The sequence below is a fragment of the Carettochelys insculpta genome, chromosome 7 (assembly GCF_033958435.1).
Source record: "Carettochelys insculpta isolate YL-2023 chromosome 7, ASM3395843v1, whole genome shotgun sequence".
NCBI lineage: Eukaryota > Metazoa > Chordata > Testudines > Carettochelyidae > Carettochelys > Carettochelys insculpta.
In genome coordinates, this window is record NC_134143.1 from 39,385,230 (window position 1) to 39,404,433 (window position 19,204).

At 38.3% G+C, this 19,204-nt stretch overlaps 1 pseudogene; it reads left to right on the forward strand.

The window, feature by feature from the left end:
- The first annotated feature begins 6,396 nt into the window (after positions 1-6,396).
- LOC142015792 (lysosomal acid lipase/cholesteryl ester hydrolase-like) overlaps positions 6,397-19,204 on the forward strand; it is a 33,539-nt pseudogene continuing 20,731 nt past the window's right edge.

Consider the following 19,204-nt stretch of genomic DNA (forward strand, 5'->3'; position numbering starts at 1 on the left):
ACATACAAAATTAAAATTGTGTTGAAGCACACTGTTAGTAATCGCAAATATACAATAGAACACATAATTGTTTCATATCATCTTGTAAGTCACATCTTGTGACGTGAAGTGATGCCTCAGTCCTGCAAAAACACTTCAAAAAGTGGCTAATTTTAGTGTACATATAGTATCTTTGATTTCAGTGGAACTAATGGCATGATAGAGATTGAATACAGACTGAAATGATTTTCTAGGTTGGGACCTGATGGAGACAGGATTATACCTGAGAGCTTATCTGTTCAACCCTAAATGTTAAGCAAATTTACATATATATATAATTTTTTTCTCTAAGAAAAAGTCCAAGGTAGTGGGGAGCTTTCCTAAATATTCCTACACCTACACAATACACAGAGACTGCCTGATGCACCTTACAAGATATGTCACAAGGTGGACTTTTATGAGTTTCAGCTCATTCAGACAGAACTTTGCATCTTGCACACAATATTTAAGTGACCCTGAACAGCTGAATTTTTCTTAGGTGTGTAGAATAATTTTCCATTTTATTATGATCAATCCTTTGTGTAAAGGAGATGCAGGGAAATACACAATATCTCTTTTATGAGGATTAGTCATGGCTTGATTAACAGCATGGAAGATCTAAAAGAAACACGGAGGATAAGGCCTACAATACAGGCAGTCTTTGCTCTCAGCACTGCAGCTGTACATAAATAATCCCACAAACTGAGCTGCAGATATGATGTTCACTGTTCCATCATGTATAACTTAGTCAAATCAAACTCAGTTTTTGCTAGAACACTTTTCCTCAGCAAGAACCTTTTCCTTGTCAAATTTCAACTTCCTACCTCCGCTATTAAAGCTGTATAACTCTAATTAAAAATCTATTTGAATTAGCAACATGTACAATGTTACATGTTCTCATCCAGTTTCCATTTGTAATACTTATCACTTGTATATTCTGTATCTGTATCGTGTCTATCTGGATGTGCTGTGCACAGTGCATTGGTAAGTAATAGTATGTTGCTTGTAGATATTAAATGAAGACTTATTGCACAAGAGTGTAATTACAATCTGACATGGCTTTGAACAGATCTCTGTTGACTGGCATTATTACTTGTGGAGAGCAGGGTACAGCTGCTAACAAAAGGGCTGCATTCTATTGACTTACTGTCAACAGAACATCTTGGGAATCTGGATGCTCTGCAGGTTTTGTTGGCAAAATGGCCATTTTGCTGACAAAATCCTCTAGTGCAGACCTAGCCAGCTGATTGATGGGGAAGGTGACTACCTATTACTGCAGTAAGTTACTCATTAGATCTAGTGACAGACAAGTGCAATGGATTTACAGGTCCCAACCCTGTTGAAAAATGTGTCAATACAGTTCTACCTGATGCAATTTTTGTTTTTCCCCTCGTTTTTTAAAAGCTAGAAAATTACACACAGAACAGCCATGTAAAAAGTACATTCAGGTTGCAAAGTTAAGTAGTCAAAAGTTTAAAACTGCTAAATTAAGGTTATCCATACAAACTTAATTCGGTCTCAATGTGCATCTGCATTGTGAAGCTATTGTTAATTGTGTTATCGTATGTTTTTCTACAGGCCCACTGCCTCATTCAATGTGGAGGATGGCTGGCTTTGAAGATCTCCCATCACCCTGATTAATATGCCCCCTTTGAAGTTGGGGGCAAGTGTAGACAAGCCCTGAATGTTATAAAATCTGTAATCTTCAGAGAAAGGGATATTTCAATAATCATATTTTGTCACGGTATCTGTATGTATTTTATAATGAATTGCCCAAAAGTTCTCTCCAGCACAGAACTGCTCCTGAGAAATAGGTTTTGACCTTTATAAGTATGTTTACAGTTAAAGATACAGACCAAAAGACCCTTGTTATTGATTTACCCCAAATAATATGTTTTGGCTATTTGTTTCCATGCCATTTTGTGGGAAAGCCAAATAACTCCTAGCTATATCATTCTTTATTGCAGATTTTTAAAACCATTAATGAATAGGACACTTCTTTTGCAGTAAGTTACTGTATTCTCCTATACTAACGAGCATAGTATTACTGGCAAATAAGCTAGTTGGCGGCCTACATAATTAAGGCTGCTAAAATATCAAGCATCTCACTAAAGAAAATCATATTAAAACATTCATGAATATTTACTAAAGGGGGAAACAAAATTTAATAGAACCTGTTCAAGCTGGTATTCTGGCTACAACCAGACTTATGAAGAGTATTATATAGCCGATATACATAACTGTCTGGTGGAGGAATTATTCCTTTTTTTTTTTTTTTTTCCTGGCCTGTTCCTGTACCTGCTTCCCTGGCCTCAGTTCAGTTGCTTGGACTTCTTAGTGAGAGAGGACAGTGCTACTTGGGCTGAAATCTAGTGTGGAACCCATCTTGTGTAGAAGCCATTTCGCATCCCTTGCTTCTGCACACACACAAGAGCCTGTCCTTTCCTTGACCTGTTTGGGAATGGCTGAGAGGATGAGCTCTATGGAATGTGTTAATGAACTGTTTGGAGCTGGGGATCCAGCTCCCTTGTACCTGTTTTTCCTTGCTGATAATGGTTTCTCTTTGGAAAGTGATTTATGACTCTCTAGCTAATTGCCTCTGACACTGAGCTTGTTTGTGTAAGGGTATAAAATACTAGAGTTAGCTGCATCAAGCAGCCTTGCTGGACCTGGTTTTACTAGTGTCCAGTTTGGCTCATCTGTTGCCTTATTGAATTTGATAAAGCTGAATGTTAGTGGCCTAAACTCAGAGGAGTCTTGTGCTTCAACGCTAGTTTCCTGGTAAAATATATTCTCACTGTTTGTTCTACTCTGAGATGCCAAAACCTGACTTTGCTTCAGCAATGTGTCCATCCCCAGTGCTGTCAAGCCTGTCCTTGAATTTCTCTGAAGGAGCTGTCCAACACCAGTCTCTACGCACAGCTGGTAACCTGTACTTTTCAGGTGGTAAGTTTTGAACTGGGGAAAATAACTTAGAGATGGGCTGTTCACAGAATCATAGAATGTGTGCGACACTTCTTGTTTTAATCAATGCACTCTTTGCACAGTGTGTTCATACAGTGTAATGTGATGTGATTTGTGCTTACATCTATATAGATAATACAATATAACTTGTAGCAAATTCTTGCATCAGTTTGTGTACAATCATGGGTACTTTAGAAAAGTCTAAGACAGAAAAACTCTTTTAGCCAAAGCCTATTTGGGGTCTTTTAAATAAATAAATTGGTAGAAACTGATTTTTATTTTATAATTTCAATAAGTAATGTCAACATTTTTGGTGGGGGAGCATTTATCAATTTAAATTGCGCACAGCTGCGAAAAATAGGGGGTTTATGCAAATTTTTGTCAGTTTTGATTTAAGTTTTCACTACTGTGGGAAACTATGGGAGGGAGTCAGACAATACTTAAGGACAGTAAATGTTGAGATTCAGATATTAAAACTTTATTACTGTTAATACACAATTTTCAATGTCACATGTCAAAAATATGGAAATTCAGTATCCTTAAAATGCTTCTAATAAGTTCTCAGACAATGTTTTTCTTTGCTTGTATGTAAATTTCTATTCTCAGAGGAAATGCTTGCTTCTGTATTGTGAAATGAATGTTTATTGACATTTACCAGTACAAATCTAATTCTTCCAAGAATGGAAGTAAAACACTTAGTTTATTTGGACTCTTAGCCCATGTACTGAATTGTTCAGAATCAGATTGCTATTCTTGTGCCTCTGACTGCCGGGTAGACATGTTTAGTTGAATTGACAGAAATATTTATGCACACAGGAGACTGAAGCCTATAAGATTTATCCTTGAATGGGTACAGACTTTTCCATATTATCATAACAGTACTGTTTAGAGAGGGGAAGAGGCAGGTGAGGTTGATCCTAAAGGGAGGTATTCTGACAGTTAATGTTGGTAGAAAATGTACACCTATCTCTTTTGTGCATTTATGGGAGAAAAACCACTCTATGATCTGATTAGTGGAAGAGAAATGTAATACAGGCCTACTCAACTACAAAAATATGGCATTATCTACCTTTCCCTGCTGTTGGAATGTGTGCAGTAGCTAGGTCATCCTGGCACATCAAGCTGCAAAGGGAACATGTTATTCCTTCTGACACTTAGCAACATCACAAGCCAAGGTCTGCGTGCCTTGTTCACATTGGTAGCGCTATTGACTTTTTCTGGGCTTAATGCAAGTGTAAGCATTTGCAGGGGATTAGAACTCCTAGCTGCTAGGCTATGTAACGAACCATGAGTAAACTCCTGGATTTAGTAACAGATGATAATACATCTGCCCACAAAATTACAATAGATAACCTGTAAAGACAGACACCTGCTAATTTTCTATCTTTCACCCAACAGGTATCGTTGAGAGTTGCACATTTTCCTTGCATCTGATTTTTTTTTATGCCAAACACAAACAGTGATTAGTTTAAGGAGTCCCCTCTCAGGTCTGTATTACTTAAACAATAGATTGGAAACACAGCGAATTTTCTGGGTTTAATGACCAGATAGAAGGAATTACACTTGAGATATATTATACAATGAAACTAGACATTAAAAATCGAGCGTATGCCAATTTATTTGAATACACTTTGCAATTCCAGATGATGTGCGCAGGGCACAGCTAGAGAGTTTTTGTCCTGTACATTAGCTGATAGTATTTCTGGAACTCTTTCCGCTTAGTTTAAGATAGAGATTAGCACTTGATCATGCAACCATTACACATCATAGAAAGCGATTAAAGCAGATGGAGATCAGCCGTAAGTAAATGCCTGACTCAGCAGTTAATATTGCTGTTAGACATAGAGACCAAGCCAAAACTTGGGGATCCAATGCCATCAAATGCTGAATCAGTTTTGATCCAGCCCTAGTTCCTTTCTAGCTCAACCCCATCTCTAGTTGTTATTAGATGAGGAATGTGTTAAGAACATATAATGCAAGTGTGCGTATCTACATTTTGCTTCTGCATCTGCTGAGGCTTGAACTATGTTGCTGTTTTGTTTGAGACTAATGTCCTAGCAATTAGTAACCTTTAGAACAGCCACGTGGTAGGTAGGTTTTTATTTTGCAGAGTTATACCTAGGAATAATATTCTAAACATGATTTAGTAAGCTACATTAAGTCATGACTGATGGGGTTTGTGTAAGTTGCTCTTGATTCTGATGGCACTAACTGTGCATATTTTTTCTAACAAAACAAACCTGCAGAAATGTAGCACTTTAAAGACTAACAAAATGATTTATTTGGTGATGAGCTTTCCTGGGACAGAACCACTTGTTCAGAGCAATTTCATTTCTAATACATCTTGAATAGTAAGAGAGAGATAGCTGTGTTAGTCTATATACTATCAAAACAAAAAAGCAGTCCAGTAACACTTTAAAGACTAACAAAATAATTTATTAGGTGGTGAACTCTCGTGGGATAGACCTACTTCTTCTGACCATAGCCATAGTCTGTTCTGGTATGGCTATGATCTGAAGAAGTGGGTCTATCCCACAAGAGCTCACCACCTAATAAATTATTTCATTAGTCTTTGAAGTGCTACTGGAAAGCTTTTTTGTTTTGATTTCCAATACAGACTGACTTATATAAGTACAGAGGACCAAAAAGAAGAAAATTGTCATAAAAACTGTCAAATCAAATAGGATAGAAGGAAGGGGGGAGTGAGAGATGAGGGAATGTTAATTGTCCTGTCTGAGATAATTATGAACATCAAAGAAAGGGAAGCAGTCCTTGTAATGCGTGAGGTAGTTGATGTCTCTGTTCGTACCACGTTAGTGTGTTAGATTTGAATATGTACTCTAGCTCAGAAGTCTCAAGCTCTAATCTGTTGTTAAATTCTCTGTGATGTAAGACAGAGATTCTCAGGTCTTTAGAAGCAAAAAAGCAGTCAAGTAGCACTTTAAAGACTAACAAAATAATTTATTAGGTGGTGAGCTCTCGGGTCTTTAGAGTGTGAGACTTCTGAGTTAAAGTACATATTCAAATTTGACACACTAACGTGGTACGAACAGAGACATCAACTACCTCACACATTACAAGGACTGCTTCCCTTTCTTTGATGCTCGTAAATATCTCAGACAGGAAAATTAACATCCCCCCCATGCCCCGACCTCTCACTCCCTTCCTCCTATCCTATTTGATTTGACAGTTTTTATTAATTCTTTTTTCTTTTTGGTCTTCTGTACTTATGTAAGTCAGTCTGTATTGGAAATGAAATTGATTTAAGAAGTGGGTCTGTCCCACAAAAGCGCATCATTGAATAAACCATTTTGTTAGTCTTTGAAGTGCTACATTTCTGCTGGTTTGTTTTGTTGGATTACAGACTAACACAGCTACCTCTCCGTTACTTTTTTTTTTTCTAAGTGACCCAAGATGTGACTGGCTTTAGTCGTGACATGTTTGATCCTTGGAATTCTATCAACGCAAGGACTTGTTGGCAATTACACATCCTTTAATCCTGAAACCTTTCTGAATATTGAAGTGAAGTGTCCAAAGGTGGGAGAAGTTTTCTGTGAAATGTATGTTGGTAGTAGCTAAATATGAAAGTCTGAGGATGAAACTGATAAAGCCTATAGTAGATCATGCCCTGCAGTTCAGTAGTCCTTTGAAATATGGTCCCCTAGAAACTATTTCCACTTAAAATCCACTTAAAATTCCTATGGCCTAGGAAAGCATTTAAAAATTCAAAACCTATTGGCTGAATGATTCAAAACCCAAAGCCTTTGGTTTTTCTTCCTGCAGAGTGAGATCATTACTTATTGGGGATACCCCAGTGAAGAGTATGATGTTGTGACCGTGGATGGCTGTGTTCTTAAGGTTAGCAGAATACATCATGGAAGAATATATGTTCACAACAGAAGTAAAATTTCATCCTTCCGTGGCTGTGCAGTAACTGCAGAGAACAAAACTTTGTTCTAATTCTGCTCTAAGATTTCTGGAGCATTGGTAGTGGAGCTTCTCCAGGGCACTGAGTGTGAGGGAAGAATAGCAGCGAAGAGTCCTGACACCAACCTGTGCTTGGAAAAAGAGATTCCTCTACACTGTTGCTTTTTCGAATAGTACAAATAACCAAATGCAGTGGTTCGAACAAATGAATATGAAAATTGTTAGGAGGAGAAAAGTCTTTATATGTAATATTTGTAGCTTATGCTAAACCAAGCTTGTGCATTCTGTGTCTGCAGTCTTATGCACTGTCCTTGCCAAGGTCACAGGTACAAAGGCACTCTGTCCCCCTCCCACTCCCACTAATCCCTGGAACTATAGCTGTTTCTAAATGGGAGGAGAAGTCTGCAGAGAAGTGCACTTTAAAGGCCATGAGAGAACAGCAAAATGTGTAAGAGGAACTGAGAGGTTAGGATGCAGGGTGAAGATCACAGTGTAAGTGAGAGGACCAGAGAGAAGTGCTGGGAGAAAATGAGAAGGAAGAGGAAGAGTACAAGCAAAATAATGGGGAATGGAGAGAGACGGACGAAGGGAAAGGAATAAACAAAATTGACTGACAAACTGAAGGCAAGAGAGGTGAAAGTTTTATGCCTGTGGGCATGGAAAACTGAGTCTTGTTAGCATGACCCTTGTTGGTCATGAAAAAGAGGCCAGGATGACTAGGGTGCTACTGTTGCAGTCCAAATGTGGCAATTAACGTTAGCTGCTCTTCTTAGAGCAACATTATTGCTTATCTCGAAGACTCACCAGCTACAATTTCTAAAACTGAGGCCACCAGTCCAGAGCAGCTTTTTGTTTTTTTTTGGTTTTGCCTTTCTGCCTGTCTGTAAAGAAGTGTCATTATACAGGATTTATGGGGAAAGGATATGGTGCAAATATAAGATGATCAAGAGACATAAAGCAGTCTTAAGAGGCTGGCTGAGTTCCTGTCAAGTGATTCTTTAATACTGGTTATGAATATATTTGCCGTGTTGGTAGGGCATCTAGAGCCATGGGTGATTCTTTCATTGTGTTTTTAAATCTTAAAAAAAAAAAAATTACTATGGGTATTTGTGTTTTGGGATTTTGTTGGTGTTTTTTTTTTTCTCATTGTAAGCTAAGCAATGTCATGGCTCGATGAATCCATAAGAGGGAGCCATTGGATTGAAAATGAGCATGTTATTGAGGTGGTAATTAGCAAATACAAAGGGATGGGAAACTACAGAAAGGCTACATCTACACTTCATTCCGCTTTCGGAAGCAGAATGCAAATAATCAGATAAAAAATGCAAATGAAGCACAGATTTACATATTTAGTGCCTCATTTGTATATTATCGTGTGATCATGCTTCTGGAAGAGGCTTTTCCAAAAGCAAAACCAGCCATGTAGATGGAGTTCCTTCGAAAACAAACCCTGTTTTTGAAGGAACCCTTCTTCCTACTTTGTTTCAGGAAGAAGGGTTCTTTTTAAAAATAGGGTTTGTTTTTGAAGGAATCCTGTCTACGTGGCTGTTTTTGCTTCCATAAAAAATTTCTTTCAGAAGCATGATTGAGTAAGAATATGCGAATGAAATGTGGGATATGTAAATCTGTGCTTCATTTGCATTTTCAGTCTCACTCATTTGCATTCCGCTTACAAAAGCGGAATGTAATATAGCCATAGCCAAAGTCTTTGATGGGTTTTAATAATGTTGTGTAATGTTGTATAAAAGCTTCATTGCAGCACTGGAAAGGAGTGTAAGTTCTGGTTATTGCTGTAGTGGAACATGTGTCTATGTAATGTGAAAACTCATTGTGACCAGAATGGGCAATAGTGAGTGTGTCACACTCAAGGCAGACTGGAAGAAGTCAGGCAGGCAATCCTTCAAATGCCGGTTTATTCTATAATTAGTTTCACCAACCCAGTAACAAGAACTTCTGTGTCACACCGTTTTGTTAGAGAAGTCAAACACAGTCCTCTTCGGGTATGCCAGCCTTGGGTCCTATCCAGACAAGTTAGTCTAATATAGTGAGTGGTTACTGAAAACACATTTCACCAGATATGAGGTTCTTCCATTCCCACGGGATCAGACACTTACCTCAGGTCTGTAAGTATCTCAGATCTCACCCCAAAACCAAACCGTCAGCCAATGTGTAATAGACTAATTACAGATTTATAAATAAAAAAGTGTTCATGAAAGCTTTCACTACAGTTACCCCTCTAAATATTGTCAGAGAACAGCTCTAGAGCCTCTGTTTCAATTCTTAGTTGTAGCTAACCTGGATATCACAGCTTCATTTCAATCAACATATTTCCGGGTGTTTTAAAAGCATGGTTTTGAACTAGTGAACTGTTCTGACAGAGAGAGATTCCTTACATCAGTTTCTGTCCCAGTGTGGATGGGGCTATAAACGTTAGAAGCAGTTTTGGGCAACAGTATGGAGAAGCTTGGACTGCATGCACTATGTCTGTGCTATGGTTTGAAGACCTTTTGTGTTTAAAAGCAGACATCTAACTTTCTTACACTTCGGGATGATACTTCTTCCTTTTGTAGCTTTGATGAAATGGCCAAATATGATCTTCCAGCAGTGATTGATTTTATTGTGAAGAAAACTGGCCAAGAGCAGTTGTATTATGTTGGCCACTCACAAGGCACTACTATAGGTAAGTTAAGGGAAATACTTTAAGTCTAGAAATAACTGTCTATTAGAAGCTAGATCTCTTCCCTCGTCTGCCACATGTGCACCTCTGATGCACACATGCAACTTTTTTTTTCCCCCCCTAATACTCTTTGCTTCTCCTGCAAATATCTTAGGCAGCCAGAAGAGAATTTTTAGGACTTTGTCATGTGCTGGTCATTCCATCACCTGGAAGTCAAGTTGGATTCTTTTCAGAGTTACACACAACCATTCCATTACACTGATGCAAGCAGAGTATGTAGTTAAGATGCACACCAATGAAGTACAGTTTGTTTTTTTTTTATTGTGGGCCTGCCCACTTTAGGAAGAAAGCGCATTTCTAGAGCATTTCAACTAGCACATGATAAAATCCTAATGGAGAGCAGGAACATTGTATTTGAAATCCCTGCCTCACTTTGGTTGACAAACACTTTGAAATACCATTGCCCTGTTTTCTCTAGGTTTAGAATTGCATATTTACAGCCATGTAGTAAGCTAAATCTATTCTGTCTTAGGGTGGACAACAGAAATCCTGTTAACTATTTTTGTTCATGTGTGAACAACATTAGGAGCCCATTTAGCAATATAGGAGTTAAGTGGGTTCGGCAGTGCAAACAAAAGTAATAAACGCTGTTCTAACATAAGTAAATCTGAGCCTGGCAGTACAGAGGAAGGGCTTCTGAGTGGGGAGCTGTTTTGCTGACTGATCACACTTTCTGAAATCTGAATTGCACGCTCAGGCTATGTCTACACGACAGGTGCTATTTCAGGATACGACGTTATCCCAAAGCAGCCGCCCGCCTCTTAGAAATGCTCCCGTTGTCTCAAAACAGTTTTTGTTTTAACGGGCACACTATTCCAACATCCCTGCAAACCTCATTGCATGAAGAGTACAGGGATGCCTCAATATAGGGCTTTATTTCAGCATATGGTGCCAGTTAGATAGTGCCAGCTGCTTAAATAGCCTATTTTGAAAACTACTCAAAATGAGCTAAGCAATTTGCATTGCTTAGCTTACTTTGAGGCTAGGGTATCATCTAAACATAGCCTCAGGATGCTGCTTTCAAATAATCAAAACTTTGTTTTAACCCAGCATTTCATTAAGCAAAGCAACAGCACTAAATTCAAGTTCACCCAAAAGAAACTTTCAGATTGCAAGTGTCATCAACTCACTGTCAAACCTCAAAGGGAACTTGTCAGTACTGGAATCTTTTGAAAATTGCATCTTAGCTCAGCGCTTCAAGGTGCAGACCACAAATGCAGCTAGAGAATGTTTATATTATAAATAGTTTGTTTTTCAATTGACCTATTAAAATTCCCAACGCCTTCTCATCATTTTGTAAAACAGTCTTACAAAAACTAAACATTGTACTTGAACTCCACAATAATAACTCAGTCTCTTTCTCCGTTTTCAGTTTTCATAGCATTTTCAATCATGCCCCAATTGGCTCAAAGAAACAAAATATATCTTGCCTTAGGTCCTGTAGCCACAATTAAATATGCCAAATCCCCATTGATAAAGCTTGCATCACTTCCCAATTCAATCATCATGGTATGTGATCTCTCCAGACAGAACATCTATTTGCCAAAGTTAGTAGGACTTTTTGGTGAGGTTTCTAAGATGAATTTAGCAATGGTGCAGATGGTACACTAAACTAAAATCACTGTGTTTTCTACATGGTTTAAGATAGTCATGTACCTTAATCCATAATCTGTCCTCGGTGCCAAAATTTATCCTTAAAATATGTTACAGCAGAATTAGAAAACTGATCAGGGCAGGCTTGGGTGTCATGGGAGATTGAAAAACATCTGGAACCATTCAGGGAACATATGAATAAAAGGAGACATTAGAGGAGACATAAAATAGTGAATGGTGTAGTGATGGTAACAAAGCTTTGCCACTTGTCCTGCCTGTTAATACAAGAAAAAGACAGTATCCAGTAAAACTAGACGGCAACAAATCTGAAATGATTAAAGGAAAAAAGCTTTGCAGGGTTCACAGGAGGTTTAGACATTTCTATGAATAGTAAGGTTATCCAACTAGACTAGGTAGGATACAAAATAGGGGATATCAATCTTATTGCTTCGGGACATAAATTAATCATGAGCTGTCATGAGTTTGGAAGTTACACCCCCTCTCCCTGCTCCCCCCCCATCCACTGGAATGATTCCCCACTAAGGATTTTTGTATCTTCTGAAGCATGTGTTACTGCAGGACTAGTAAATGGACGAGTTGGACTACTAGCCTGATCTGGCATTGTAATGCCAATAACTCTTTCCAAGTGACCATGCAAGAGTTTATTAGGCTTTGAAGGTTTCAAATACCAAAAGAAGGAAAGGAATTTAGGACTATCCAAAGAGTAAATCTAGGAAGACTTAATTAAGGATTAGAAATAATAGTAATTGAGATCTAGAGGAAGAAATCTTAACAATGAGAACTTTCGGAGAAGGGAGCTGTCTTTCAAGTAGTGGAACCCTCCTTGCATGTTATTGAAATATACGTTGAACATAACGTCTTCTGTATAGCATCTGAGCTCCAGCATTAACAGATGGAAGAGAAGAGTTCATCTCCAACATCTGTAATTAATACATATAAATATCGGTCATTTTATAGATTTTTATTTGGGAATAAAAATTTCCTACCCCATAATTATTTTGGCGAGGTGGTTGCTGTTGAATTTTGCAACCAGGGTGTATTAGCGGAGATTTGCGGAAATGGCCTATTTGTGCTCTGTGGATTTAATGAGAAGAACTTAAATACGATATGTATAAAGCTAAGGACATTCCTCAGGTATTTGGTTGTCTTTTTGAAAGACAAATTTATTCTTTAAATTGTCTGCATTGATTTGTGATAAATAATAAATGGAGCCACTTCCACAATGAAACTTCCTGTGAAATTTAAATGCTTCTTTTCAGAGCCGAGTGCATGTGTATACAGCACATGCCCCATCTGGAACATCTGTACAAAATATGATTCATTGGAAACAGGTAGAATTTCAGAAACATAAAGCGCCTTTCAGTCATAATGTGACAGTTTTATGTTGTATTTGGCCATCGATCAGTTTTCAATCTCCCATACTATTCTATCTGGACTAGCATAGTTGATTTTTCAAAACAGACGCTAAACGGTGTTGTGAAAATATCTTAACTGCACAGCAACTTTATAGGACAACACTGCCTTTAAGGCCATGTTTACACTTATCTGAAAGCAAAGCTGCTATGGTCATTTTTAGTGGGGGGTTGATTTTGAGGGTCTGGTAAAGACTCTAAATCACAGCAGAGCACTCTCTGGCTGAATCCAGTAGTCCACCAGAATGAGAAGAAAGGTAGGTCAATGGGAGAGCTGATTCTGGTCAATGCAGCACTGAGTAGACACTGCATTTGTTCTTGTTTTTAAGTTTTCTGCTTTCTAAAGTGTGTGTGTTGCAAATGGATGGATAGAAGGATATATTCATATATAACCATGGATAGAAGGATATATGTGCTTCCAATATGATTTTTAAGCTGGTGTCTAGATGGCCTTTTCTATAAGGTGAACTAAATGCACAACGACACACAATCACAATGCCACAAGTCAGAAAAGCTGTTACTTAATTTTAAGAATGTAATTTCTTTGTCAATGGAACTATTATATGCTAATTTTAATGCAGCTGGAGATCTGGGTCAGATTTCATTTTGTCATCCTAGTCATCATCCATCGTCTCCCGTGCTCAGGATCAATATTCCTGTCACATGCCCAAAAGCCATTCTTCACTATCCCAGTGATTACCAATATACAGCATGAATATATCCAATAGGACTGTCTTTTTACGGTTTCCTTGAAGAAGAAATTGGTGGAAAAATGGTAATGTAGAATACAGATAACCTCTCTTTTACTAATCTGTTCATGTATGAGCTGATGTGTGCCATTAACTAAAAAAACCCCTCTGTATTTGATTGCTTCTACTTACACACTACTTGAAGTCAATAAAAGTAAATCTCTTTAAATGTTCAAATTCTGAAATGCAATTCTTTTTCTTTTATAATAAGAGAATTAGAAAGGAAGACTCTAATATTAATGAACTTGAATAACAATAGCAAGCCAATATGATGGGTTACAGGATTCTACTATCTAATGCCCGATTCAAGGAGAAAAGACAAAATATTAACAAGTAGCCTAAATTAATATTGAATCAATATTAGTTTTTTGCTAAAAACTTAATTCAAAGGCATAAAAGTTTTATATGTTAACACTACACCCAATAAAAAATAAAAAGGAGACTCCTGCTCGTTAGTGTTTAAACTGTGAACTTCCTGAGATTGTGCTCCCTGGTTCTCATTAGTCAAAAACTTCAAATACTTTAATAATACCAAATAAGTTGTCTTACATCTTGCTTATTAAAGCTTAAGGCTATGGGTACACTTTTATTGCTATTTCGGGATACAACTATGTCGGGGGTTAAACACCTCTGTTGAAATATCACCGCTATTTCAAGTGTGGTATTCCATTTCCACTACCTCTTGTCATGAGTGGTAGTGGAAACCTTGCAGTAGGCGCTTATTTTGAACTTAAATGGCACTGAGTTCAAAATAAAGTAACTCAGTTTCCTCTTCTGTTGCTGCACCCCAACACAGAGAACTAAAAACAATATTTTGAATTTTTTGTAGCATTTGCCTATGAGCAAAGCATCTTAGGAATGACTTATTATTATTATTTTATTTTAATTTTAAACTAAATTTCCTTTGTTTGCTGCTAGCAAACTCTGTAGCTAAAATACTTAAAGTGGACACCAACTGTAAATGATATTGGCCAGTACTTGTGGTCTTTTCTGTCCATTTCAGCACATTTATTCCTAGGAATCTCACTTTGGTCCAGCCATAATGTGCTTCATATGACTTTGAATGTTTTACTACAGTAATTTTGAAACAGTTGGTCTTGGGTGGATGGGATGGGAAGCATGGAATAAGCTTTGGTTGATCTGGAAATTAAGGGACTCTTCACGTTCAGGATGGGTGCAGAAAGCACTTTAAAAGTTCATCTGGTTATTTGGAGGCTCAGTCTATCTTCTGTCTCCTCCTGCATTCAAGCCCATCAATGGAAGAAGTGGCAAAGGGGGCAGTTGCCCCAGGGCTAGGAGTGGCAGGAGCTCCAGGCCCATTTGAAACACCACAGCAGTCCTATTGCATTGCTCTGTATGACTGTGAGGCTGGTGACCAGGGAGTGGGGCAGTACTACAATCTGAACAGAGCCAAGGGCTGATTGCCCTAGGCCCCGCCCCTTCTACCCTTGGCCACACCCTTCCAAGAGCACAGAGCCAGCTCCCCTCCCGCCTTATGCCAGGGCCTGCAGTGTCTGTTGGCCCCACTATCTGCATTAGAAATTCTTCACAATTTAAGTTTGGGAACAAGGGACATAGGAAAAGATTAAGAATTTGCTGTTCTTGTTAGGAAGGTTCTTAGGCATGATTGCTCTCCTTGCTATTCATGGGCATGTATTCCTTCTGGCAAGGAAAAGGAGAAATCAATGAGGGAAATACTGCACAGAGTACCAAACCATAAAGAAAATCTTTGTGCTATCATCCAGTTTATCCCCTACAGTCAAATTCTTTAGAATTGCCGTAGATGGCTTTGAAAAAAGGGTGAACAGCTGTTAATGCAGTTAAAGGTGGAAAACTGCAAAATTACTTTAAAAGTCAGCCTACCAAAGTCAGTAAACTGAAAGATCAGTCTTAGTTCACCTGTAACAGTAGGAGGACAGGCAGTGGTTCTTGTCACAGGTGTGTACCAACAGGTTTGAAATATACTTCATTCCAGAGGCACTGACTTTTTAGAGCATGTGAAGGGGGTGGGGAGTAGAGATGTGCTGGGCCCCTGCTCTGCCTCCTCCTGTAGGTGTGCTGCATCCCCACTTCCCTCCCTCCCTCTCTCCCTGCACCTCCTTCATGTTGCTGAACAGCAGATTTGTGGTTGGTGGTAGGTTCTGATCAAGGCTGGGGGACTGCCAGTGGGTGCTTAACACCCACCATTATTTCCTGGTGGGAGCTCCATCCCCAGAGCAGCCATGAAGCCTGTTTCTATGTTCCACTTTCATCCATGGTTTGGGCTGTTGTGTGGAACGTGGTGCAGGTGTGCAGAGGAACAGCCGGTGCCACATAATGCCTACAGCTATACTACCACACTCAGTTGACAGAAGTCACTGTTGGAAGAGATTTCTTGATGAAACATCTGTTGAGACACAAAAGCCGATGAGGACAGTGCTTTGTTCTGTCTACAGACTGCCTGGTGCTCTCTCAACAAAACAGGACCCCAGAGGCACCGCAGACGGGGCTGCCAATTGTTCTGGATGCCCTGTCTGTCGAGAAGGCAGTTTTTGTTGACAGAATCTGTCAACACTCTAGTCACAGCAGCTCCAATTAAACCTTGCATAACAGACTTTGGTAATCTTCTTTGCCCAATAATTGCCCTGTGTAGAAGGGATGATGTGAGTTCCCATGTTGTGCTCTTGTGCGCTCATTGGTGATGGCTAAAAGATTTAACACTGTGAAAATAGAGCTGTCTCTGGTTTTGAGTCCTCTGATGCCCAAGGAAATGGGACTTTAATATGTTCCCGGTAAAGAAACAAAACTGTGTTAAAGGTACCAGTCTTAGTCATCAATTTGTTCCTCTGACTGGATCCATCTGTAAGACCCTGCTTTTTCAAAGGCATCTGCCCAATCTCTATGTTTAGTACAGAACAGAAACTTAGTACAGGTCAACTTTTTATCATGTTTCCAAGTGATCCCTAGGCTGACGCAGCGTGATGAATGTATTGGGCCTACGGATGGCTGGAAAACATTGTTCATGAAATTTATACTTGCGCTCCTGGAACAAAGCCCAGTGGAAAAAGAGGTTATGAATAGACTAGAACTTGAGCATTCCATCAAACCTTTATTCACATGAGTAGTCTTTACTTGTGCAATTAGTCCTACCCAATAGTCCTACCCAAATCACTGGCAGAAGGATCTCAGCCTTGATTTCCCAGCCTTCTCTATTTGTTTTTATTCAATTGTTTTACTTGAACTCTACAAAAAGTCAGTTATATGGGAAGGGCGCTTGGCAAAGTTAAGGACTAAAAAGTTATAGCAAACTAAATTCTTCCTCCAGAGCTTTTTTGATTTGCCTACCTACGTAAGGATGGGAATGAGGGAACAATAAGTGAATTTGTGGCATTCGTATATTAAGAATATGTGTTTGCATTTTTTACGGATTAGGATTGGAGACGGAGAGAATATACTGTCAAGACATATAACAGTGCATTGATAGTCAAACTTGGCACCAATGTTCTATTCCTTATCCATGGATTTAATTAGAAGACCCTAAATATGGTATGTATAGTAAAATATTACTATCTACACAAACTACTGTTTGTTTCATAATGTGTTTCTCACATATTTGATAAACGTTTATATTGTTGTGATACCCAAAGGCCTTAATCAGGATCAGAACTCATTCTGCAAACACAGGAGAAGATAGTGTCCACAACTTGGAGAACTTACTTTGGCTATTAATACCAAGAAGCTCTGTTACACCTTAAAGACTAACCAATTTATTAGCTATTTATTTATCATTTATTCAACGAGCTTTTGTCATTTGAAAGTTTATCCGGGTGAGCAGGATCTAACCTGTGGGTATGTTTACACTTGGGAATAAAGTTGACTTTTTAACACTAGATTTAATAAAGTCAAAATTATGTTCAGACCTGCTCTCAAAGTCAACTTAGTGTGTCTCCAGCAAATTGCTCAAGTTTGACTGTTGCAACAAGGCATGGTGAACACCTATCCCATAGTTTCTGCCACCCCATTGTATCTTGGTTTTTATTTGGCAGTGTGTAATCGGGGAAGAATTTGCTGCAAGTGGTTGTGGGTATGCAGGTCAGCCGCGGGTACTTCAAAGTGCCTGCGCTCCTTCAAAGTCCCTTTACTCCTCAAAATTTTGAATAGTACCTGCAGCTGACCCGTGGCTGCACACAAGCTGGCACTTCAAAGTTTCACACTTGGAAGTTGCCGCGGTGGATGTTTAGCCTAATGAACTGCTGCATACGCACTGCAGCACTTCTTTAGTAATCTCTCAACACCCTAATTACCATGCCCCCTTCGAAGTTGGGGACTAGTCTAGACACAGCCTCAGAGTTTAAAAATTTGGCTTTGTTCAAAATTGGAACAAAGTCTGGAAACTGAAATTCTTTACGAAGTTTTGTCATCTGCACTTGAGCAAAATGTTTTGTTTTATTTAATCTGCTTTTAAATTTTGTATTGTTTGTATACAATGCAAAGTTTTCTAACGTGAAAAGTAATTTCAAAATATGTTTTTCTAGCTAAAAATGTCAAAATGGGATGTTTCAACTTTTTTTCTATGCTTAAATGGAAATCCAGTGAAACTGGCCTAACTTCATAAAGCATTTGGATTTCATTAGAACTGTTTGTTCCAAAAGACTATAGTTGTTTTGAAATTTCTGTGATCAGATGGGATTGCTAAATTTCACTTGTCCATTTAAACCATAAATTAGCTGAGATTCACTTAGAGATTGGCCTAGTTGTGCTCCCAGTGAACTTGGCCTGAGTATTAGGTGTAATGAAACTCACTAGAAAAGGATTTGCAAAGTACCTTTAACATTTTTAGAAGCAAGATCAAACACGTGAATGAAGCACATTATAAAACTTAGATTTTATGCCCTGTCCAGGGTGGAAATGGATTATGGGTTGAGCTTGTGTTTAGGCTATGAATAGGTAATGGTAATACTGTATCAGTTCAGGTGAATGACCACTTTGTTTAAATCAGATTTATCTCAAAACTGTTCTTGCAGCATCATTACATGCATACTTAACATGCTTTCCAGATAATACATTTGTGAAGAATGGAATTCACTCTGGTTAGGTAGTTTCTCAGGCTGAAAATGCTGCTTTCCCACAATTTATTTTTAAATACAGTATATTCAAGAGTAACGATTTAAATTCTGAATTGATTTATCCTGTCACACTGAAGCTGATTTTTGTGCAGGAGTGGCATAACACAGAGACATAAATGAAATGTAAAGAAAAAACCTAATCACCCTTTCACAGTCGGTATTGAAATTTTGAAACAGAAAAGAATGCAGTCTTGGATTTAAATGTGTTAATTTCTGCATATACATAGTGTGCCTTCTTTGAAGTTTTTTTTTTTTTGTAAGATGGGTACATAAGAATAAAATGGGATTTGTAAGAAACCTATGAAAGCCTCATAACTTCTATAAGCTATTTGTTCTCTCAAGAAAACAATGTCTGATGTAGGTTGCACTTATTCTTTATTTTAATCTGATGCTTTAAAGCACAACAAATTAAATACATAGTATTTTGTCTGTAATTTAAAATCTTTAGTCTGCAAAATCAAGGTAATTGAAATATTTTGACATGGCTTTAAGAACAAGGATAATTACAACCAGGAAGGAGAAAATATTTTTGTTGACAAATATTCTTCAAGAAATCAAAATCAGAATGTTTATAAGCAAAGGGAAGGTGGGCACAGGTGGGTCAGCTTTCACTTTTAGCCTTTTCACTATTAGCTTTCACTTCTGGAAATAAGTTCAAACCAGTTTCAGGTCAAAGCT